At 38.6% G+C, this 24251-nt stretch overlaps 2 non-coding genes across 2 annotated transcripts; one reads left to right on the forward strand and one right to left on the reverse strand.

Moving 5' to 3' along the window:
- Positions 1-11010: 11010 nt before the first annotated feature.
- LOC112774096 (small nucleolar RNA R71) lies at positions 11011-11118 on the forward strand. The gene has a single exon (XR_003188603.1). It is a non-coding gene; the product is annotated as a small nucleolar RNA R71 (small nucleolar RNA).
- A 10354-nt stretch (positions 11119-21472) lies between these two features.
- On the reverse strand, positions 21473-21580 carry LOC112774037 (small nucleolar RNA R71). The gene has a single exon (XR_003188550.1). It is a non-coding gene; the product is annotated as a small nucleolar RNA R71 (small nucleolar RNA).
- Between the last annotated feature and the right edge of the window lie 2671 nt (positions 21581-24251).

A 24251-nucleotide genomic window follows, 5' to 3' on the forward strand; every position in this document is an offset into this window, starting at 1 on the left:
AACCACCACCATATGCCTATGAACCCTTTCCTCAACATGACTTTGGAACACCAGACTCACAAACCCCTTTCCACCATTCACCTCCATATGACCCTAACCCGTATCCACCATACCAACCACCTTATGAGCCAAATGAACCATACACAGAACCACCCCCATTCCAACACAACTACTCTCATGAACCACCACCTCAATATACACCATCTCCTTATCATTATCAAGATGAACCCCCCTCCTATCCACCCCAAACCTCCATGGAGAAAGCACTTACCGATTTAAACTCTACTATACAAGCTCTCGTCGCCCAAATCAGACCACCAAATACCTTCAACAATCAACCCTCAAGCTCTAGTGCACTTCCTTTTCAACCACAGAATGAACTCTCCATCCCATCACCATCATCCATGGAAGAGCACCCACATCCATCAATCCAAGAGAAACATGATCCCAATGATGCTATTGACATAGAACAAGAGAGAAGGGATCATCTTCACGAATCCATACTTCTTAAGGAGCTAGAGGAGGCCCTAAAGGTGAAGGTAGTAAAGACCCTTGAAGTCGAAGGAGTGGTTGAAGAATTAGTGAAGGAAGACATCAAGGAGGAGTCTGATTTTGTCTTAGAGCAAGAGGAGGCCCAAAATGTGGAGATAGGAGAGACCCTTGAAGATGAAAGAATAGTTGAAAGGAGTTGTCATGGAAAGAAAATCATCAAGGATGAGTATGATTTTATATTAAAACTACTGGACAAAGTAGTAATTACTGAAGAGGAAAAAGTGGTTGAAGACTTGCGAGATGCTGAACCTCCATGGGAAAGTCAAGACAAAGAGCCTCCTTCCAAGACGGTTGCATTTGATGTTGAGGAGGGTGTACAACCTCCAAGGCATGTCATGGTTAAGGACTTAGAAGAGGTCGATCAAGAGATGGCGACTCAAGAAGAAGAAGCACAACCTCCCATGCCCTTGAAAAGCAGTGAAGAGGAGATTGAATTAGAAGAAAGCTACCAAGAGGAAGAGGTTGAAATTGAAGAAGCTTACAAGGAGGTGGAAGTTGTCAGAGAAGAGCACAAGGGAGTGGAGCTTGCAAGTTCATTAGAAACACCTCTCCCAAGGCCATTACCGTCCAACACAACGTTCAAGTGGGTAAAATTCTTATCCTTAACCTTTACTTTTCCACTTGAATATGGGCTACTAGAGACGGATGGTCAGCTTAGAGCTCTTTGTGGCATTAAGAGTAAGAGGAAGATGGTCAGTGGTAAGAATTGTCCTGCAAGGTTCATTATGGTTGGAAGCTTTAAGTTTAAACGCAAAGGTTGGTTTAGAGCTCAATTAAATGGGTCTAGGAAGTTGTTTGGACGCTTCAGTGAGAATTCTAAAGCTGAACCACCCGAATAGAATCATGATAATCAACTTGAAGATGGGTGTAGAAACGAGCTTTAGGATCCAGGAATATATGAGGATCAATTTTGGGAACTCAAAGCTTGTGAAGAACTCCATCAAAGCTTGAGGAATTTACTTGGTATTGATAGAGCTTATTGGATGTCTAAGCATTGGTGGAAGTTTCAAGACGAGTTCAAGCACAAGCCACCATAACAGGGAGCTCACCAAATGTCCAACTTAACGACTTTAACTAAAAGTGCTAGGTGGGAGACAACCCACCATGGTATGATCGTTCCTTTTTCATTTTTTATTTAGTTTTATTTGTTTTCGAGTTTTATTTTATTTTATTGTATTGAACCTGGAGTTTTGCATAACATTCATATTAGCATTGCATTCTGCATACTGCATTATTAAAAAAAAAAACACGCACGCGACGCGGCAGCGTCGCTGATGCGTCCGCATCATCAGTGCGTTGTGAAGAAAAGAAAGTAAACAGAAAGTCACGCGAAAGCGTGGCTGGAGCGCGCTTTAGACACAAACATGCCCACGCGTCCGCGTAACTCACGCGGCCGCGTCATTTGGAAAAATAGCCTCCCACGCGTCCGCGTCACCCACGCGAACGCGTGCTCCAACAAATCGACGTAAAAGGGGTGCATGGCCGAAAGTTGTGCTGGAGTAGGGCTGGACTGGCGATAGACGCACAAGCCTTACCACGCGAATGCGTGCCCCACGCGTCCGCGTCATCCTCCAATCTTGGCCATTCACGCGACCGCGTCCACCATGTGAACGCGTCACCTCGAAAATTGGCAACAATGAGTTTTGAATAGAGAGTTGTGCGGGCGCGAGGCTGCCCTCGCGCCAGTAGCACAGAACGAGTCACGCGTCCGCGTGACCGACGCGTCCGCGTCGATTCCTATAAGCGCAATTCGCACGAACGCATACCCCGCGCGTCCGTGTTGCTAGCGTCGCACAACCTATCCAGATTAGTTCCAATTATCTTATCTTTTCTTCCCCAATCCTAATTTTTCCTCCCTCCTTTCTTACTTACTTCTTCTTCTGTCCTTTCCCTTCTCATTCTTCTTATCTTTCATTTCATTTTATTTAATTTATTTGCATACTTTCATTCATTACATTTTAATTTTGTGCATATTTTCTTTTCTAAATTCATTATTTTTCCTTTGGAGTTGAATTTTCTTATTTCATTGTTGCCTCTTCTGTTGAATTATTTTAGGTGCTTAGAGACTTGTTTTATTCTGGTTAGGTAATATTATTTAAATCAATGCCAATCTTTTATACCTGTATTAATTTTGCATTGACATGAATTTACATTACCTCTCCTTACCCACACTCTCCCTCATTGTTGCAAAATTTTGCACCACTGGTATGCCATGTGCTTCTATTGTTTTCTCACTTGCATGTTGTAGCTACCATGTAATTAGGACCCTTATTATCTGGCATTAACACCCATATTTTATTTATGTTCTTATCTTTATTTCTGGGTTACTTTCCTTCTTTTTCTCTTCTTTCAGGATGGCCACCGAGGAAGGGAAAGGAAAAGATTCTAACTGGGTAGACAGTCAAGTCAATCTGCACAATCTATAGAGAAAGACATCAGTTCGAGCAGCCCGTCCACTTGTACATCTTAGCATGCACCGAGGACGGTGCAATCTTTAAGTGTGGGGAGGTCGATATCGATCTCCATGGGTTAGTTACTCTTCTATCTCAACACCTATGGTTTATTTTCCTTGTGAGTTATTGCATTTACATGTTTGATTGCATATTTATTTGATTTTGTGCATTTAGTTACTACTTGGTTGAAGTAATATTTTCTTTTTCAAGAAATTTTTATAGTATTTCACTAATTTAAATTAAAACTTTTGTGTTAAATTTGTTTGAAGTTGTATTTGGAACATGGTTTTTGAGCCAAAGAACACACACCCCGTGAGATTTTGAGCTTATTTACATGGTTACATTATTTAACCATAAATTTTTATTCTTGTGTGTCTTCTTCTCTATGATTACAATCTTTACTTTGTTTCAGTCTATATGTTCAATATTTAGTGTATTTATGGTGCACGAAATTGTGATCATCAACAATGGCGCCAAAGGACTTAGAGCTCTCAAACGTGAATCACACTTTGTCACAATTCCGCACAACTAACCAGCAAGTGCACTGGGTCGTCCAAGTAATAAACCTTACGTGAGTAAGGGTCGATCCCATGGAGATTGTTGGCTTGAAGCAAGATATGGTCATCTTGCAAATCTCAGTCAGGCGGATTCAAATGGTTATGGAGGATTGATAATTAAAAGATGAATGAAACATAAAATAAAGATAGAGATAGAGATACTTATGTAATTCATTGGTAGGAATTTCAGATAAGCGTATGAAGATGCTTTATTCCTCCTGAACCTCTGCTTTCCCATTGCCTTCTTCCAATCATTCATATTCCCTTCCATGGCAAGCTTTATGTTGGGCATCACCGTTGTCAATGGCTACTTCCCGTCCTCTCAGTGAAAATGTTCTACGCACGCTGTCACCGCACGACTAATCATCTGTCGGTTCTCGATCATGTTGGAATAGGATCCATTGATCCTTCTGCGTCTGTCACACGCCCAACAATCGTGAGTTTGAAGCTCGTCACAGTCATCCCTTCCCAGATCCTACTCAGAATACCACAGACAAGGTTTAGATGTTCCGGATCTCAGGAATGGCCGCCAATAATTCTAGCCTATACCACGAAGGTTCTAATCTTAGATTAGAAACCCAAGAGATACACATTCAAGCTTGTTTGCATGTAGAATAGAAGTGGTTGGTAGGCACGCGTTCATAGGTGAGAATGGTGATGAGTGTCACATAATCATCACATTCATCATGTTCTTGGGTGTGAATGAATATCTTGGAGAAGAAATAGACTTGAGTTGAATAGAAAAACAATAGTACTTGTATTAATTCATGAAGAACAGCGGAGCTCCACACCTTAATCTATGGTGTGTAGAAACTCCACCATTGAAAATACATAAGAACAAGGTCTAGGCATGGCCGTGAGGCCAGCCTCCAAAAGCGTCTAAGATAGCATAAGACTTATCAAAGATGAAAATACAATAGTAAAAGGTCCTATTTATAGAGAACTAGTAGCCTAGGGTGTACAGAAATAAGTAATTAATGCAGAAATCTTCTTCCGGGCCCACTTGGTGTGTGCTTGGGTTGCGCATTGAAGCTTCCATGTGTAGAGACTTTTCTTGGAGTTAAACGCCAGCTTTTGTGCCAGTTTGGGCGTTTAACTCCAGCTTTTGTGCCAGTTCTGGCGTTTTGACGCCAGAATTCTTAAGCTGACTTGAAACGCCAGTTTGGGCCATCAAATCTTGGGCAAAGTATAGAATATTATATATTGCTGGAAAGCCAAGGATGTCTACTTTCCAACGCATTTGAGAGCGCGCCAATTGGGCTACTGTACCTCTAGAAAATCCACTTCGAGTGCAGGGAGGTCAGAATCCAACAGCATCTGCAGTCCTTTTTCAGCCTCTGAATCAGATTTTTGCTCAGATCCCTCAATTTCAGCAAGAAAATACCTGAAATCACAGAAAAACACAAAAACTCATAGTAAAGTCCAGAAAAGTGATTTTTAAATAAAAACTAATAAAAACATAATAAAAACTAACTAAAACAAACTAAAAACAATGCCAAAAAGCGTATAAATTATCCGCTCATCAATTTACCTGCTTGCTTATGATTGAGGCCATTATTTGTTATTATGAGAGAGCTTAGGTTAATTAAAGATTCATATTATAGCTCACTTAGCCATACATATATCCTCACCCTTACCTTAGCCCCATTACAACCCTAAAAAGACCTCATGATGTTTGCATTGGTATACTAAATATTTGTTGATTGGTTAGATGAAGAACAAAGTTTAGAAAGCATGATTAGAGAAGAGTAGAGTGAATTACCCTATACAATTGAGAGACTAGAATGATATACACTACCAGTGAGGGTTCAATGCTTGATTCTATGTTCCCTGTTTTCATGAGCTATCTTCTTACAAGTTTACTTGTCTTTATTTTATATGATTTAAATTAGTGGAATTTGAATTATTTTTGTCTTGGAGAACTTATTTACTTTTAACCAAGTAGGTAGAAACATTTTGCATGTAGTTGCATTCATATAGATAGGTTGCATTTCATACATTCTACCATTCCTCTTCACTCCCTTATAGCTTTTCTTGAGCTTAGCATGAGGACATACTATTGTTTAAATGTGGGGAGGTTGATAAACCACTATTTTATGGTTTATCTTGTGCTCAATTGAGTGGATTTTATCAATCTTTCATACACTTATTCATACTATTTGCATGGTTTTACATTCTCCTTCCTGATTTTGTGCTATGATTGAAAACATGCTTCTTTGGCCTTATATTTGCTAATATTAATCCTCTCTTATTACCATTCGATGCCTTGATATGTGCGTTAAGCATTTTCCGAGATTACAGGGCAGGAATGGCTTGGAGGATGGAAAGGAAGCATGCAAAAGTGGAAGGAATACAAGAAGTTGAAGAAATTGCTAAGCTGTCCAGCCTGACCTCTTCGCATTCAAACAGTCATAACATGAGCTACAGAGTTCCAACGCAATTGAGAGCCCGCCAATTGGGCTTCTGTAGCTCCAAAAAATCCACTTTGAGTGCAGGGAGGTCAGAATCCAACAGCATCTGCAGTCCTTTTTCAGCCTCTGAATCAGATTTTTGCTCAGGTCCTTCAATTTCAACCTGAAAATACCTGAAATCATAGAAAAACACACAAACTCATAGTAAAGTCCAGAAAAGTAATTTTTAAATAAAAACTAATAAAAACATAATAAAAACTAACTAAAACAAACTAAAATCATACTAAAAACAATGCCAAAAAGCGTATAAATTATCCGCTCATCACAACACCAAACTTAAATTGTTGCTTGTCCCCAAGCAACTGAAAATCATATAGGATAAAAAGGATAGAATATATAATGAATTCCAAAAACATCTATTAAGATCAGTATTAATTAGATGAGCGGGGCTTTTAGCATTTTGCTTCTGAACAGTTTTGGCATCTCACTTTATCCTTTGAAGTTCAAAATGATTGGCATCTATAAGAACTCAGAATCCAGATAGTGTTATTGATTCTCCTAGTTAAATATGTTGATTCTTGAACACAGCTACTTTATGAATCTTGGTCGTGACCCTAAGCATTTTATTTTACAGTATTACCACCGGATACATAAATGCCACAGACACATGACTGGGTGAACCTTTTCAGATTGTGACTCAGCTTTGCTAAAGTCCCCAGTGAGAGGTGTCCAGGGCTCTTAAGCACACTCTTTTTGCTTTGGACCACGACTTTAACCGCTCAGTCTCAAGTTTTTACTTGACACCTTCACGCCATAAGCACATGGTTAGGGACAGCTTGGTTTAGCCGCTTAGGCCAGGAATTTATTCCTGTGGGCCCTCCTATCCACTAATGCTCAAAGCCTTGGATCCTTTTTATTTTACCCTTGTCTTTTGGTTTAAAGGGTTACTGGCTTTTTCTGCTTGCTTTTCTTTCTTTCTCTCTTTTTTTTTCTTTTTTTCGCTTTTTTTTTCGGCAAGCTTTTCACTGCTTTTTCTTGCTTCAAGAGTCAATTTTATGATTTTTCAGATTATCAAATAACATTTCTCCTTTTCCATCATTCTTTCAAGAGCCAATAATTTTAACATTCATGAACAATCAAATTCAAAAATATGCACTGTTCAAGCATTCATTTAGAAAGACATAGTATTGCCACCACATCAAAATAACTAAACTGTTTTAAAATTTGAAATTCATGCACTTCTTTTTTTTTTCAATTAAAAACATTTTTCATTTAAGAAAGGTGATGGATTCATTTTCATAGCTTCAAGGCATAGACACTAAGACACTAATGATCATGTAATAAAGACACAAATATAGATAAACATAAAACATAATTTTCGAAAAACAGAAAATAAAGAACAAGGAGATTAAAGAACGGGTCCACCTTAGTGATGGAGGCTTGTTCTTCCTCTTGAAGATCTAATGGAGTGCTTGAGCTCCTCAATGTCTCTTCCTTGCCTTTGTTTCTCCTCTCTCATGACTCTTTGGCCTTCTCTAATTTCATGGAGGAGGATGGAATGCTCTTGGTGCTCCACCCTTAGTTGTCCTATATTGGAACTTAATTCTCCTAGGGAGGTGTTGATTTGCTCCCAATAGTTTTATGGAGGAAAATGCATCCCTTGAGGCATCTCAGGAATTTCATGATGAGGAATTTCCTCATGCTCTTGTCCATGAGTGGGATCTCTTGTTTGCTCCATCGTTTTCTTAGTGATGGGCTTGTCCTCATCCATGAGGATGTCTCCCTCTATGTCAATTCCAACTGAATTGCAGAGGTGACAAATGAGGTAAGGGAAGGCTAACCTTGCCAAAGTAGAAGACTTATTCGCCACCTTGTAGAGTTCGTGGGATATAACCTCATGAACTTCTACTTCCTCTCCAATCATGATGCTATGGATCATGATGGCTCGGTCTATAGTAACTTCAGACCGGTTGCTAGTGGGAATGATTGAGCATTGGATGAACTCCAACCATCCCCTAGCCACGGGCTTGAGGTCTTGCCTTCTCAGTTGAGTCGGCTTCCCTCTTGCATCTCTTTTCCATTGGGCGCCCTCTTCACAGATGTCCATGAGGACTTGGTCCAACCTTTGATCAAAGTTGACCCTTCTAGTGTATGGGTGTGCATCTCCTTGCATCATTGGCAAGTTGAATGCCAATCTTACATTTTCTGAACTAAAGTCTAAGTATTTCCCCCGAACCATTATAAGCCAATTCTTAGGGTCCGAGTTCACACTTTGATCATGGTTCTTGGTGATCCATGCATTGGCATAGAACTCTTGAACCATTAAGATTCTGACTTGTTGAATGAGGTTGGTGAGAACTTCCCAACCTCTTCTTCGGATCTCATGTTGGATCTTTGGATACTCATTCTTTTTGAGCTTAAAAGGGACCTCGGGGATCACCTTCTTCTTGGCCACAACTTCATAGAAATGGTCTTGATACACCCTTGAGAGAAATCTCTCCATCTTCTATGACTCGGAGGTGGAAGCTTTTCCCTTCCCTTTCCTCTTTCTAGAGGTTTCTCCGGCCTTTGGTGCCATAAATAGATATGGAAAGACAAAAAGCAACGCTTTTACCACACCAAACTTAGAAGGTTTGCTCGTCCTCGAGCAAAAGAAGACAGAAGATAGTAGAAGAAGAAGAAATAGAAGAGATAGAGGGGGCTTAATGTTTCGGCCAAGGGGGAGAAGTGGTGTTTATGTTATGTGAAAATGAAGGAGTGAAGATGGGTTTATATAGGAGTGGAGAGGGGGGTAAGGTTTGGCCATTATGGGTAGGTTTGGGAGGGAAGGTGGTTTGAATTTGATAGGTGAGGGGTTTTGGGGGAAGATGTATTGAGGTGATTGGTGAATAGGTGAAGAAGAGAGAGAGAGGTGGGGTAGGTGGGGATCCTGTGGGGTCCACAAATCCTGAGGTGTCAAGGATATCTCATCCATGCACCAAGTGGCGTGCAAAACGCCCCTTTCTGCCAATCCTGGCGTTAAACGCTAGGCTACTGCCCATTTCTGGTGTTTAATGCCAGCTTCTTGCCCTTTTCTGGCGTTAAACACCAGTCTGGTGCCCTTACTGGCGTTTAAACGCCAGTAAGCTTCTCCTCCAGGGTATTCTGTTTTTAATACTGTTTTCCCTTCTGTTTTTGCTTTTTCAATTGTTTTTGTGACTTCACATAATCATCAACCTATAGAAAATATAAAATAACAATAGAAAATAGAGATTTAACATAGATAATTAAAGATTGGGTTGCCTCCCAACAAGCGCTTCTTTAATGTCAATAGCTTGACAGTGGGCTCTCATGGAGCCTTACAGATGTTCAGAGCAATGTTGGAACCTCCCAACACCAAACTTAGAGTTTGAATATGGGGGGTTCAACACCAAACTTAAAGTTTGGTTGTGGCCTCCCAACACCAAACTTAGAGTTTGACTGTGGGGGCTCTGTTTGACTCTGTATTGAGAGAAGCTTTTCATGTTTCTTCTCCATGGCTACAGAGGGATATCCTTGAGCTTTAAACACAAGGTAGTCCTCATTCACTTGAAGGACTAATTCTTCTCTGTCAACATCAATCACAGCTTTTGCTGTGGCTAGGAAGGGTCTGCCAAGGATGATGGATTCATCCATACACTTCCCAGTCTCTAGGATTATGAAATCAGCAGGGATGTAATGGTCTTCAACCTTTACCAAGACATCCTCTACAAGTCCGTAAGCCTGTTTCCTTGAATTGTCTGCCATCTCCAGTGAGATTTTTGCAGCTTGTACCTCAATGATCCCTAGCTTCTCCATTACAGAGAGAGGCATGAGGTTTATGCTTGACCCTAGGTCACACAGAGCTTTCTCAAAGGTCATGGTGCCTATGGTGCAAGGTATTGAGAATTTTCCAGGATCCTATCTCTTTTGAGGAAATCTCTGCCTAGTCAAGTCATCCAGTTCTTTGATGAGCAATGGAGGCTCATCCTCCCAAGTCTCATTACCAAATAACTTGGCATTTAGCTTTATGATTGCTCCAAGGTACTTAGTAACTTGCTTTTCAGTAACATCTTCATCCTCTTCAGAGGAAGAATACTCATCAGAGCTCATGAATGGCAAAAGTAAATTCAATGAAATCTCTATGGTCTCAGTGTGAGCCTCAGATTCCCATGGTTCCTCATTAGGGAACTCCTTGGAGGCCAGTGGACGTCCATTGAGGTCTTCCTCAGTGGAAATCATTGCCTCTTCCTCCTCTCCAGGTTCGGCCATGTGAGACGTGTTTATAGCTTTGCACTCTCTCTTTGGATTCTCTTTTGTATTGCTTGGGAGAATACTAGGAGGGAGTTCAGTAGTTTTCTTACTCAGCTGACCAACTTGTGCCTCCAAAGTTCTAATGGAGGACCTTGATTCAGTCATGAAACTTTGAGTGGTTTTAATTAGATCAGAGACTATAGTTGCTAAGTCAAAGTGGCTCTGCTTAGAATTCTCTGTCTGTTGCTGAGAAGATGATGGAAAAGGCTTGCTATTGCTAAACCTATTTCTTCCACCATCATTGTTTTTGAAACCTTGTTGAGGTCTCTGTTGATCCTTCCATGAGAGATTTGGATGATTTCTCCATGAAGGATTATAGGTGTTTCCATAGGATTCTCCCATGTAATTCACCTTTTCCATTGCAGGGTTCTCAGGGTCATAAGCTTCTTCTTCAGAGGAAGCTTCCTTAGTACTGCCTGGTGTATCTTGCATTCCAGACAGACTCAGAGAGATCATATTAACTTGTTGAGTCAATATTTTATTCTGAGCCAATAAGGTATTCAGAGTATCAATCTCAAAAACTCCTTTCTTTTGATTTGTCCCATTATTCACAGGATCCCTTTCAGAAGTGTACATGAATTGGTTATTTGCAACCATCTCAATGAGTTCCTGAGCTTCTGCAGGCGTCTTCTTCAGGTGAAGAGATCCTCCAGCAGAGCTATCCAATGACATCTTGGATAGTTCAGACAGACCATCATAGAATATACCTATGATACTCCATTCTGAAAGCATGTCAGAAGGACACCTTCTGATCAATTGCTTGTATCTTTCCCAAGCTTCATAGAGGGATTCACCTTCCTTCTGTCTGAAGGTTTGGACTTCCACTCTAAGCTTGCTCGATTTTTGAGGTGGAAAGAACTTTGCCAAGAAGGCATTAACTAGCTTTTCCCAAGAGTTCAGGCTTTCTTTAGGTTGTGAGTCCAACCATGTCGTAGCTCTGTCTCTTATAGCAAAAGGGAAGAGCATAAGTCTGTAGACCTCAGGTTCAACCCCATTGGTCTTGACAGTGTCATAGATTTGCAAGAATTGAGCTAAGAACTGATGAGGATCTTCCAATGGAAGTCCATGAAACTTGCAATTCTGTTTCATTAGAGAAACTTATTGAGGCTTAAGCTCAAAGTTGTTTGCTCCAATGGCAGGGATTGAGATGCTTCTCCCATAGAAGTCGGGAGTAGGTGCAGTAAAGTCACCAAGCACCTTCCTTGCATTGTTAGCATTGTTATTTTCGGCTGCCATGGCTTCTTCCTCCTTGAAGAGCTCTGTTAGGCCCTCTAGAGAGAGTTCTGCTTTAGCTTCTCTTAGCTTTCTCTTCAAGGTCCTTTCAGGTTCAGGATCAGCTTTAACAAGGATGCCTTTGTCTTTGCTCCTACTCATAAGAAAGAAAAGAGAACAAGAAAGTATGGAATCCTCTATGTCACAGTATAGAGATTCCTTGAGGTGTCAGAGGAAAAGAAGAATAGAAGGAGGAGATAGATAGAATAGAATTCGAACATATAAAGAAGGAGGGAGTTCGAATTGCACCTTGAGGAAGAGTGTTAGTCCTTTAAATAGAAGGATGTGAGAAGAGGGAAGAATTTTTGAAAATAAATTAAAAAGATTTTAAAATAATAAAAAAAAATAAATTTGAAAATTTGATTGAGATTTTCGAATATTGATATTAGAAAAGGAATTAAGTGATTTTTTGAAAAGGATTTTGACATTAGAAATTAAAAAGATATGATTGAGAATTAATTTTGAAAAAGATGTGATTGAAAAGATATGATTGAGAATTTATGATTGAAAATCAATTTAAAAAAAGAAAGTTTTAAAATTAAAGTTGATTACTTGACTAACAAGAAATTAAAAGATATGATTCTTAAAATTTAAACTTTGATCCTTTCTTAATAGGCAAGTAACAATTTGAAAATTTTGAAGTAAGTCATTAATTTTAGCAAGAATTTTTGAAAATAGTAAAAATAAAAAAAATGGAAAGAAATTGGTTTTGAAGAGATATGATTGAAAAGATATGATTTGAAAAAGATTTGATTTTGAAAAATTATGAAGATTTGAAAAAAATTTAAATTAAAAACAAAATCTTCCCTCTAGTGTCCTCTTGGCGTTAAACGCTCGGAATGGTATCCATTCTGGCGTTTAACACCCAAAATACTACCTTTTTGGGCGTTAAACGCCCAGCCAGGGTACCTGGCTGGTGTTTAAACGCCAGTCTTCCTTCTTCACTGAGCGTTTTGAACGCCCAGCCTTTTCTGTTTAATTCCTCTGCTGAGTGTTCTGAATCTTCAATTCTCTGTATTATTGACTTGAAAAGACATAATTTTGAAAATATTTTTAAATTTTTAATGATGAGAAACAATAAAAAAAATGCAACTAAGATCAAGTAAACAATGCATGCAAGATACCAAACTTAAGAATTGACACTAAGATACATAAAATATTTTTTATTTTTATGATTTTATAAATTTTTTTTTTTGTGATTTTTCAAAAATTATATGGAAAAGAGAATAAAGAGATTCAAAACTTTTAATAAGAATTCCAGGAATCATGCAATGTTAGTCTAAAGCTTCAGTTTAAAAAGATTAGACATGGCTAGCCAAGATTCAGCAGGACATTACATTCAACAGCTAAATTGATGAAAATCAATCAGCTTTTGTGATGATAAGAACATCACCTTGAAACTCTAGAATTCATTCTTAAAATTTCTGAAAAATAAAAAGAAAAGTACCTAATCTAAGCAACAAGATGAACCATCAGTTGTCCAAACTCGAACAATCCCCGGCAACGGCGCCAAAAACTTGGTGCACGAAATTGTGATCATCAACAATGGCGCCAAAGGACTTGGAGCTCTCAAACGTGAATCACACTTTGTCACAATTCCGCACAACTAACCAGCAAGTGCACTGGGTCGTCCAAGTAATAAACCTTACGTGAGTAAGGGTCGATCCCATAGAGATTGTCGGCTTGAAGCAAGCTATGGTCATCTTACAAATCTCAGTCAGGCGGATTCAAATGGTTATGGAGGATTGATAATTAAAAGATGAATAAAACATAAAATAAAGATAGAGATAGAGATACTTATGTAATTCATTGGTAGGAATTTCAGATAAGCGTATGAAGATGCTTTGTTCCTCCTGAACCTCTGCTTTCCCATTGCCTTCTTCCAATCGTTCATACTCCCTTCCATGGCAAGCTTTATGTTGGGCATCACCGTTGTCAATGGCTATTTCCCGTCCTCTCAGTGAAAATGTTCTACGCACGCTGTCACTGCACGGCTAATCATCTGTTGGTTCTCGATCATGTTGGAATAGGATCCATTGATCCTTTTGCGTCTATCACACGCCCAACAATCGCGAGTTTGAAGCTCGTCACAGTCATCCCTTCCCAGATCCTACTCAGAACACCACAGACAAGGTTTAGATGATCCGGATCTCAGGAATGGCCGACAATAATTCTAGCCTATACCACGAAGGTTCTAATCTTAGATTAGAAACCCAAGAGATACACATTCAAGTTTGTTTGCATGTAGAACGGAAGTGGTTGTCAGGCACGCGTTCATAGGTGAGAATGGTGATGAGTGTCACATAATCATCACATTCATCATGTTCTTGGGTGCGAATAAATATCTTGGAGAAGAAATAGACTTGAGTTGAATAGAAAAACAATAGTACTTGTATTAATTCATGAAGAACAGCAGAGCTCCACACCTTAATCTATGGTGTGTAGAAACTCCACCGTTGAAAATACATAAGATCAAGGTCTAGGGATGGCCGTGAGGCCAGCCTCCAAAAGCGTCTAAGATAGCATAAGACTTATCAAAGATGAAAATACAATAGTAAAGGGTCCGATTTATAGAGAACTAGTAGCCTAGTGTTTACAGAAATAAGTAATTAATGCAGAAATCTTTTTCTGGGCCCACTTGGTGTGTGCTTGGGCTGAGCATTGAACCTTCCATGTATAGAGACTTTTTTTGGTGTTAAACGCCAGCTTTTGTGCCAGTTTGGGCGTTTAACTCCAGCTTTTGTGCCAGTTCTAGCGTTTTGACGCCAGAATTCTTAAGCTAACTTGGAACGCCAGTTTGGGCCATCAAATCTTGTGAAAAGTATGGACTATTATATATTGCTGGAAAGCCCAGAATTTCTACTTTCCAAATCAATTGAGAGCGCGCCAATTAGGCTTCTGTAGCTCAAGAAAATCCACTTCGAGTGTAGGGAGGTCAGGATCCAACAGCATCTGCAGTCCTTTTTCAGCCTCTGAATCAGATTTTTGCTCAGGTCCCTCAATTTCAGCCAGAAAATACCTGAAATCACAAAAAAACATACAAACTCATAGTAAAGTCCAGAAAAGTGATTTTTAAATAAAAACTAATAAAAACATAATAAAAACTAACTAAAACATACTAAAAACATACTAAAAACAATGCCAAAAAGCGTATAAATTATTCGCTCATCAATTTACATGCTTGCATATGATTGAGGCCATTATTTGTTATTAGGAGAGAGCTTAGGTTAATTAAAGATTCATATTATAGCTCACTTAGCCATACATATATCCTGACCCTTACCTTAGCCCCATTACAACCCTGAAAAGACCTCATGATGTTTGCATTGTTATACTAAATATTTGTTGATTGATTAGATGAAGAAAAAAGTTTAGAAAGCATGATTAGAGAAGAGTAGAGTGAATTACCCTATACACTTGAGAGACTAGAGTGATATACACTACCAGTGAGGGTTCAATGCTTGATTCTATGTTCCCTGCTTTCATGAGCTATCTTCTTACAAGTTTACCTGTCTTTATTTTATATGATTTGAATTAGTGGAATTTGAATTATTTTTGTCTTGGAGAACTTATTTACTTTTAACTAAGTAGGTAGAAACATTTTGCATGTAGTTGCATTCACATAGATAGGTTGCATTTCATACATTCTACCATTCCTCTTCACTCCCTTATAGCTTCTCTTGAGCTTAGCATGAGGATATGCTATTGTTTAAGTGTGAGAAGGTTGATAAACCACTATTTAATGGTTTATCTTGTGCTCAATTGAGTGGATTTTATCAATCTTTCATACACTTATTCATACTATTTGCATGGTTTTACATTCTCCTTCCTGATTTTGTGCTATGATTGAAAACATGCTTCTTTGGCCTTATATTTGCTAATATTAATCCTCTCTTACTACCATTTGATGCCTTGATATGTGCATTAAGTATTTTCAGAGATTACAAGGCAGGAATGGCTGGGAGGATGGAAAGGAAGCATGCAAAAGTGGAAGGACTACAAGAAGTTGAAGAAATTGCTAAGCTGTTCAGCCTGACCTCTTCGTATTCAAACAGTCATAACATGAGCTACAGAGTTCCAAACGACGCGGTTCCAGTTGCGTTGGAAAGCTAACGTTCAAGGCTTCGATTTTATAGATAATATGCCATAGTTGCCCTGACGCTAGGTGACACGAACGCGTGGTCTACGCGAATGCATCGCAGTGACGAAAATTAGCGTGGCAGGTTTCTTCTCCAGCGATTTCTGGGCTGTTTTCGACCCAGTTTTCGGCCCAGAAAACACAGATTAGAGGCTATAAAGTGGGGGAGTCCATTCATTCATAATCATCAGCTTCATACATTCACTTTTCATATTTTAGATGTAGTTTTTAGAGAGAAAGGTTCTCTCCTCTCTCTTAGGATTTAGGATTAGGATTTCTTATTATTTCAACTTTATTATTTCAACTTACAATTTCTTCTGAGTTTCAGGTTCAATGTCCTTTTTATTTATTTTATCAATTTAGCATATGAACTCTTTATGTTTGGATTAATTTCCTTTTATTAATGCAGTTGAGGTATTTCAGATTTATCTTTAGCTTTTTATATTCTTGGCTTTAATTGATTAACTGGAGGCTCTTGAGTTATCAAACTTATTGTGATTGATTGTTATGTCTGCTAATTGAATTGAATTCCACTAACTCTAGTCTTTCCTTAGGAGTTGGCTAGGACTTGGAAATTCTAACTAATTAGTCCACTTGGCTTTCTCTTGCTTTCGTAAAGGTTAACTAAGTGAGATTAACTTCAATTCTCATAAGAATAACTAGGATAGGACTTCTGAATTTTCATACCTTGTCGAGAGTTTATTTTATAGTTATTTATTTATTTTACTTGTCATTTAAATTACCTGTTCCTTACCTTCAAAACCCCCAATTTACAAGACTCATAACCAATAATAAGAACTCCTCCCTGCAATTCCTTGAGAAGACGACCCGAGGTTAAATACTTCGGTTATCAATTTCAAAGGGGTTTGTTACTTGTGACAACCAAAACTTTTGTAAGAAAGGAATTCTTGTCGGTCTAGAAGCTATACTTACAACGGGAGTTTATCTGGCTAATTATAGATCGCGCAAGAGTTTCGTTCTTCAGCGGGTGAAGCCAGAAAATTACAGTTAGAGGAGCTTGAGTGTTTGAGGAATGAGTCATATGAGAATGCCCGGATTTACAAAGAAAAGACTAAGGAATTTCATGACCATCACATCCAGAAGAAGGACTTTCAAGAAGGTGATGAGGTTCCCCTCTACAACTCGAGTCTTCGATTCATGCATGGCAAGCTTCGTTCAAGATGGGAAGGACCTTTCAAGGTGAAGGAGATAAAGCCCTATGGAGTGGTAGAGTTGCTTGATCCAAAATGTGAAGCAACTTTAAAGGTGAATGGATGCTAAGGGGAAAGGGGGGATCATTCATTTTGACATCATTCACAATTTTTAGCTAGTTTTTGGTTATTTGTTCTTTTAGAGAGAAACCCTTGTTCCTCTCTAGATCTAGCTTTAATTTGATCTTTCCTTGTTGATTACTAGTTTTGATTGTTTAATTTGAATTCCTTAGTATAATTTTGCTTAGATCTTCTGTTAGTTTTATGAATTCTTGTTAATTGTCATTTTATACCCATTTCATGAATGTTGTGAATCTTGATTTGTTGATGCTACATTGATGGTTTCTATGATTAATTGTGTTGTTTTAGTGATTGTATGTTGATAATTGTTAGTGAGTACTTGTTAATTCCAATTTAATTGCAATTTGAACATGTCTTTTGTCAATGCTTACCATGTGTTTGATGAATTGTTTACCTTGATTATGGAGTAGTTCTCTTTACTCTTGGCTTAGACTAAGGGAATTGGGTAAACTTGAGTCATTGGGTCTAATGGATTTGATGATTTGGGAACCCTTAGTGGTCAATTTGATAGCCATTGACACTAATGATGAGCGGATAATTTATACGCTTTTTGGCATTGTTTTTAGTATGTTTTTAGTAGGATCTAGTTACTTTTAGGGATGTTTTCATTAGTTTTTATGTTAAATTCACATTTCTGGACTTTACTATGAGTTTGTGTGTTTTTCTGTGATTTCAGGTAATTTCTGGCTGAAATTAAGGGACTTGAGCAAAAATCAGATTCAGAGGTTGAAAAGGGATTGCTGATGCTGTTGGATTCTGACCTCCCTGCACTCAAAGTGGATTTTCTGGAGCTACAGAACTCGAAATGGCGCGCTTCCAATTGCGTTGGAAAGTAGACATCCAGGGCTTTCCAGAAATATATAATAGTCCATACTTTGGCCAAGAATTGACGACGTAAACTGGCGTTCAACGCCAGCCTTCTGCCCAAATCTGGCGTCCAGCGCCAGAAAAGGATCCAAAACCAGAGTTGAACGCCCAAACTGGCACAGAAACTGGCGTTCAACTCCACAAATGGCCTTTGCACGTGGAACACTTAAGCTCAGCCCAAACACACACCAAGTGGGCCCCGGAAGTGGATTTATGCATCAAATACTTACTCATGTAAACCCTAGTAGCTAGTTTATTATAAATAGGACCTTTTATTATTGTATTAGGCATCTTTGATCAGTTGTATGCTATCTTATATCACAATAGGGGGCTGGCCACACGGCCATGCCTGGACCTTCACTTATGTATTTTCATACGGTAGAGTTTCTACACTCCATAGATTAAGGTGTGGAGCTCTACTGTTCCTCAAAGATTAATGCAAAGTACTACTGTTTTCTATTCAATTCTTCTTATTTCTCTTCTAAGATATCCATTCACACCCAAGAACGTGATGAAGGTGATGATTATGTGTGACGCTCATCATCCTTCTCCCTTATGAACGCGTGCCTGACAAACACTTCCGTTCTACATGAAATAAGCTAGAATGAATGTCTCTTAGATCTCCTAACCAGAATCTTCGTGGCATAAGCTAGAATGATGCCGTGACAGGGTGCGTGAGCATATTATTCACTGAGAGGATAAGATGAAGCCATTGACAAGGGTGATGCCTCCAGACGATTAGCCGTGCCGTGACAGGGCATTGGATCATTTTCCCGAGAGATGACCGAAAGTAGCCATTGATAGTGGTGATGTATCACATAAAGCCAACCATGGAAAGGAGTAAGACTGACTGGATGAAGATAGCAGGAAAGCAGAGGTTCAGAAGAACGAAAGCATCTCCATTCACTTATCTGAAATTCCTATCAATGAATTACATAAGTGTCTCTATCCCTATTTTATTAATTAATATTCGAAAACTCCATTATCACTTTATATCTGCCTGACTGAGATTTACAAGATGACCATAGCTTGCTTCATACCAACAATCTCCGTGGGATTCGACCCTTACTCACGTAAGGTATTACTTGGACGACCCAGTGCACTTGCTGGTTAGTTGTATCGAAGTTGTGACAATTATGAATTAAGATCAGAGCACCAAGCTTTGAAGCCATTACCAGGGATTGTTCGAGCCTGGACATCACAATTTCGTGCACCAAGTTTTTGGCGCCGTTGCCGGGGATTGTTTGAGTTTGGACAACTGACGGTTCATCTTGTTGCTCAGATTAGGTAATTTTCTTTTTGTTTTGTTTTCAAAAATTTTTCAAAAATATTTCAAAATTTTCTCCTTTGTTTTCAAAAAAAAAATGTTTTCAAAAAAAAAATATATTTTTCTTCAGGATTTTTAAGAATGAATTCTAGTGTTTCATGAAACATGTTGAATCCTATCTGGCTGTAAAGCCATACCCAAACTGCTTTGGGATTGGTATTCAACTAATCACTCCAGTCCATGTAATTATATGTTGCAGCTTGGCTGGCTATTAAGCCATGCCTGACCCTTTGATTGGAGCTTTAAGACTAACATGGCAAGATTCCTAGAATTCATATTAAAAATTTTGGAATCCTTATTTTTTAATTTTCACAATAATTTTCGAAAAAAAAATTTAAAAGAAAATACAAAAAAATTAAAAAATCAAAAAAATCAAAAAATATTTCATGTTTCTTGTTTGAGTCTTGAGTCATATCATAAGTTTGCTGTCAATTGCATGTGCATCTTGCATTTTTCGAAAATTCATGCATTCATAGTGTTCTTCATGATCTTCAAGTTGTTCTTGGTAAGTCTTCTTGTTTGATCTTGATGATTTTTTGTTTTGTGTCTTTTCATGTTTATCATATGCATTTTTGAATTCTTAGTGCCTAGGCATTAAAGAATTCTAAGTTTGGTGTCTTGCATGTTTTCTTTGCATTAAAAAAATTTTTCAAAAATATGTTCTTGATGTTCAACATGACATTCATAGTGTTCTTGATGTTCATCTTGACATTCATAGCATTCTTGCATGCATTCATTGTTTTGATCTAAAAATTTCATGCATTGCATCCTTTTAGTGTTTTTCTCTTGCATCATAAAAATTCAAAAATCAAAAAAATATCTTTCCCTTTTTCTCTCCTCAAATTCAAAAATTTCGATTGACTTTTTCAAAAATTTTTAAAATCAAATTGTTTCTTATGAGTCAAATCAAATTTTCAATTTGAAAATCTTATCTTTTTCAAAATCTTTTTCAAAAATCAAATCTTTTTCAAAATCCTTAGTTATTTTCGAAAATTCCAAAAATATTTTTCAAAAATCTTTTTCTTATTTTTATATAAAATTTTCGAAAATAACTAATCAATTAATGTTTTGATTCAAAAATTTCAAGTTTGTTACTTGCTTGTTAAGAAAGATTCAAACTTTGAGTTCTAGAATCATATCTTGTGATTTCTTGTGAATCAAGTCATTAATTGTGATTTTAAAAATCAAATCTTTTTCAAAAACTAATTTCTATCATATCTTTTCAAAAATATCTTCTTATCTTATCTTTTTCAAAAATATCTTTTCAAAATATCTTTTCTAACTTCCTAACTTCTTATCTTTTCAAAATTGGTTTTCAAAATTTGTTTCAACTAACTAACTAACTTTTTGTTTGTTTCTTAACTTTTTCAAAACTACCTAACTAACTCTCTCTCTCTAATTTTCGAAAATATCTTCCCTCTTTTTCAAAAATTTCTTTTTTATTAACTAATTATTTTTATTTTTTATAAAAAAAAAATTCGAAAAAATTACTAACCTTTTTCAAAAACTATTTTCAAAAATCACTAACTCTTTTTCAAAAATTGTTTTCTAAAATTCACTTCCCCCTCTCATCTTTTTCTATTTGTTTATTGATATACTAACATCTTTCGTTCAACTCTCCAAAAATCCGAACCCCCTCTCTCTCTGAGTTCAGATTTTCTTCCCTTCTTTTCTTCTACTAACACAAGGATCCCTATACTGTGGTATAAAGGATCCATATTATTATTACTATTTTTTCTGTGCCTTCTTCTTTGTCATATGAGCAGGAGCAAGGATAAGAACATTCTTGTGGAAACAGATCCAGAACCTGAAAGGACTCTGAAGAGAAAATTAAGAGAAGCTAAAATACAACAATCCAGAGATAACCTTTCAAAAATTTTCGAACAGGAAAAGGAGATGGCAGCCGAAAATAATAATAATGTAAGGAAGATGCTTGGTGACTTTACTGCACCTAATTCCAATTTACATGGAAGAAGCATCTCCATTCCTGCCATTGGAGCAAACAACTTTGAGCTAAAACCTCAACTAGTTTCTCTGATGCAGCAGAACTGCAAGTTTCATGGACTTCCATCTGAAGATCCTTTTTAGTTCTTAACTGAATTCTTGCAGATATGTGATACTGTTAAGACTAATGGAGTAGATCCTGAAGTCTACAGGCTCATGCTTTTCCCTTTTGCTGTAAGAGACAGAGCTAGATTATGGTTGGATTCTCAACCCAAAGACAGCCTGAACTCTTGGGATAAGCTGGTCACGGCTTTCTTAGCCAAGTACTTTCCTCCTCAAAAGCTGAGCAAGCTTAGAGCTGATGTTCAAACCTTTAGACAGAAAGAAGGTGAATCCCTCTATGAAGCTTGGGAAAGATACAAACAGCTGACCAAAAAGTGTCCTTCTGACATGCTTTCAGAATGGACCATCCTGGATATATTCTATGATGGTTTATCTGAGCTATCAAAGATGTCACTGGACACTTCTGCAGGTGGATCCATTCACCTAAAGAAAACGCCTGCAGAAGCTCAAGAACTCATTGACATGGTTGCTAATAACCAGTTCATGTACACTTCTGAAAGGAATCCTGTGAATAATGGGACGTCTATGAAGAAGGGAGTTCTTGAGGTTGATACTCTGAATGCCATATTGGCTCAGAATAAAATATTGACTCAGCAAGTCAATATAATCTCTCAGAGTCTGCATGGAATGCAAGCTGCATCCAACAGTACTCAAGAAGCATCTTCTGAAGAAGAAGCTTATGATCCTGAGAACCCTGCAATAGCAGAGGTAAATTACTTAGGTGAACCTTATGGAAACACCTATAACTCAACATGGAGAAATCATCCAAATTTCTCATGGAAGGATCAAAAGCCCCAACAAGGCTTTAATGATGGTGGAAGAAACATGTTTAGCAATAGCAAGCCTTTTCCATCATCAACTCAGCAACAGACAGAGAACTCTGAACAAAATGCTTCTAATTTAGCAAATCTAGTCTCTGATCTATCTAAAGCCACTGTAAGTTTCATGAATGAAACAAGGTCTTCCATTAGAAATTTGGAAGCACAAGTGGGCCAGCTGAGTAAAAGGATCACTGAAATCCCTCCTAGTACTCTCCCAAGCAATACAGAAGAGAATCCAAAAGGAGAGTGCAAGGCCATTGACATAAGCGCCATGGCCGAACCTGTGAGGACAGGAGAGGACGTGAATCCCAAGGAGGAAGACCTCCTGGGACGTCCAGTAGTCAATAAGGAGCTTCCCTCTGAGGAACCAAAGGACTCTGGGGCCCATCTAGAGACCATAGAGATCCCATTGAACCTCCTTATGCCCTTCATGAGCTCTGTTGAGTATTCCTCTTCTGAAGAGAATGAGGATGTTACTGAAGAGCAAACTGCCAAGTTTCTTGGTGCAATCATGAAGCTAAATGCCAAATTATTTGGCATTGATACTTGGGAAGTTGAACCTCCCTTGTTCATCAATGAACTAAGTGATCTGGATCAATTGACATTGCCTCAGAAGAGACAGGATCCTGGAAAGTTCATAATACCCTGTACCATAGGCACCATGATCTTTAAGGCTCTGTGTGACCTTGGTTCAGGAATAAACCTCATGCCTCTCTCTGTAATAGAGAAACTGGGAATCTATGGGGTGCAAGCTGCTAAAATCTCATTAGAGATGGCAGACAGCTCAAGAAAACAGGCTTATGGACAAGTAGAGGACGTGTTAGTAAAGGTTGAAGGCCTTTACATCCCTGCTGATTTCATAGTCATGGATACTGGAAAGGAAGAGGATGAATCCATCATCCTAGGAAGACCTTTCCTGGCCACAGCAAGAGCTGTGATTGATGTTGACAGAGGTGAAATAGTCCTTCAATGGAATGAGAACTCCCTTGTATTCAAAACTCAAGGATCTCCCTCTGCAACCATGGAGAGGAAGCATGAAAAGCTTCTCTCAAAGCAGAGTCAACCAGAGCCCCCACAGTCAAACTCTAAGTTTGGTGTTGGGAGGCCACAACCAAACTCTAAGTTTGGTGTTGAACTCCCATATCCAAACTCTAAGTTTGGTGTTGGAGAGTCTCAACAAAGCTCTGCACATCTGTGAGGCTCCATGAGAGCCCATTGTCAAGCTATTGACATTAAAGAAGCGCTTGTTGGGAGGCAACCCAATGTTTATCTAATTCTTATTTTTATGTTTTCTTAGGTTCATGATCATGTGGAGTCACAAAATAAATAAAAAAATTGAAAACGGAGTCAAAAATAGCAGAAAAAAAAATCACACCCTGGAGGAGCATCTGTCTGGCGTTCAGCGCCAGAACAGAGCATGGTTCTGGCGCTGAACGCCCAAAATGGGCAGCTTCTGGGCGCTGAACACCAGAAATGGCACACAGATGGGCGTTGAACGCCCAAAATGGCCACCAACCTGGCGCTGAACGCCCAAAGTTGAGTACAAAGGCATTTTTACATGCCTAATGGGTGCAGGGATGTAAATCCTTGACACCTCAGGATCTGTGGACCCCACAGGATCCACTCAGGATCTGTAGACCCCACAGGATCCACTCAGGATCTATGGACCCCACAGGATCCCCACCTACCTCCACTCACTTCTTCTCACCACTCTCTTTCACACAACCCCATAAACACTCTTCCCTAAAAAAACCCCTCACCAATCACCTCAATCTCTCTTCCCCACTAAACCTTCACCACTCACATCCACCCACTCTTCCCAATAAACCTACCTCATAAACTCCACCTACCTTCAAAATTCAAAACCAATTTCCCACCCAAACCCACCCATATGGCCGAACCTTAACCCCCCCTCCATTCCCTATATAAAGACCTCCATTCTTCACCAAATTCACACAACACACCCCTCTACACTCTCCTTGGCCGAAACCACATCTCCCTTTCCCTCTCCATATTTCTTCTTCTTCTTCTTCTATTCTTTTGTTTATTGCTCGAGGGCGAGCAATATTCTAAGTTTGGTGTGGTAAAAGCATAGCTTTTTTGTTTTTCCATTACCATTGATGGCATCTAAGACCGGAGAATCCTCTAGAAGAGGGAAAGGGAAGACAAAAGCTTCCACATCC

This window comes from Arachis hypogaea, chromosome 18 (genome assembly GCF_003086295.3).
Source record: "Arachis hypogaea cultivar Tifrunner chromosome 18, arahy.Tifrunner.gnm2.J5K5, whole genome shotgun sequence".
Classification (NCBI taxonomy): domain Eukaryota; kingdom Viridiplantae; phylum Streptophyta; class Magnoliopsida; order Fabales; family Fabaceae; genus Arachis; species Arachis hypogaea.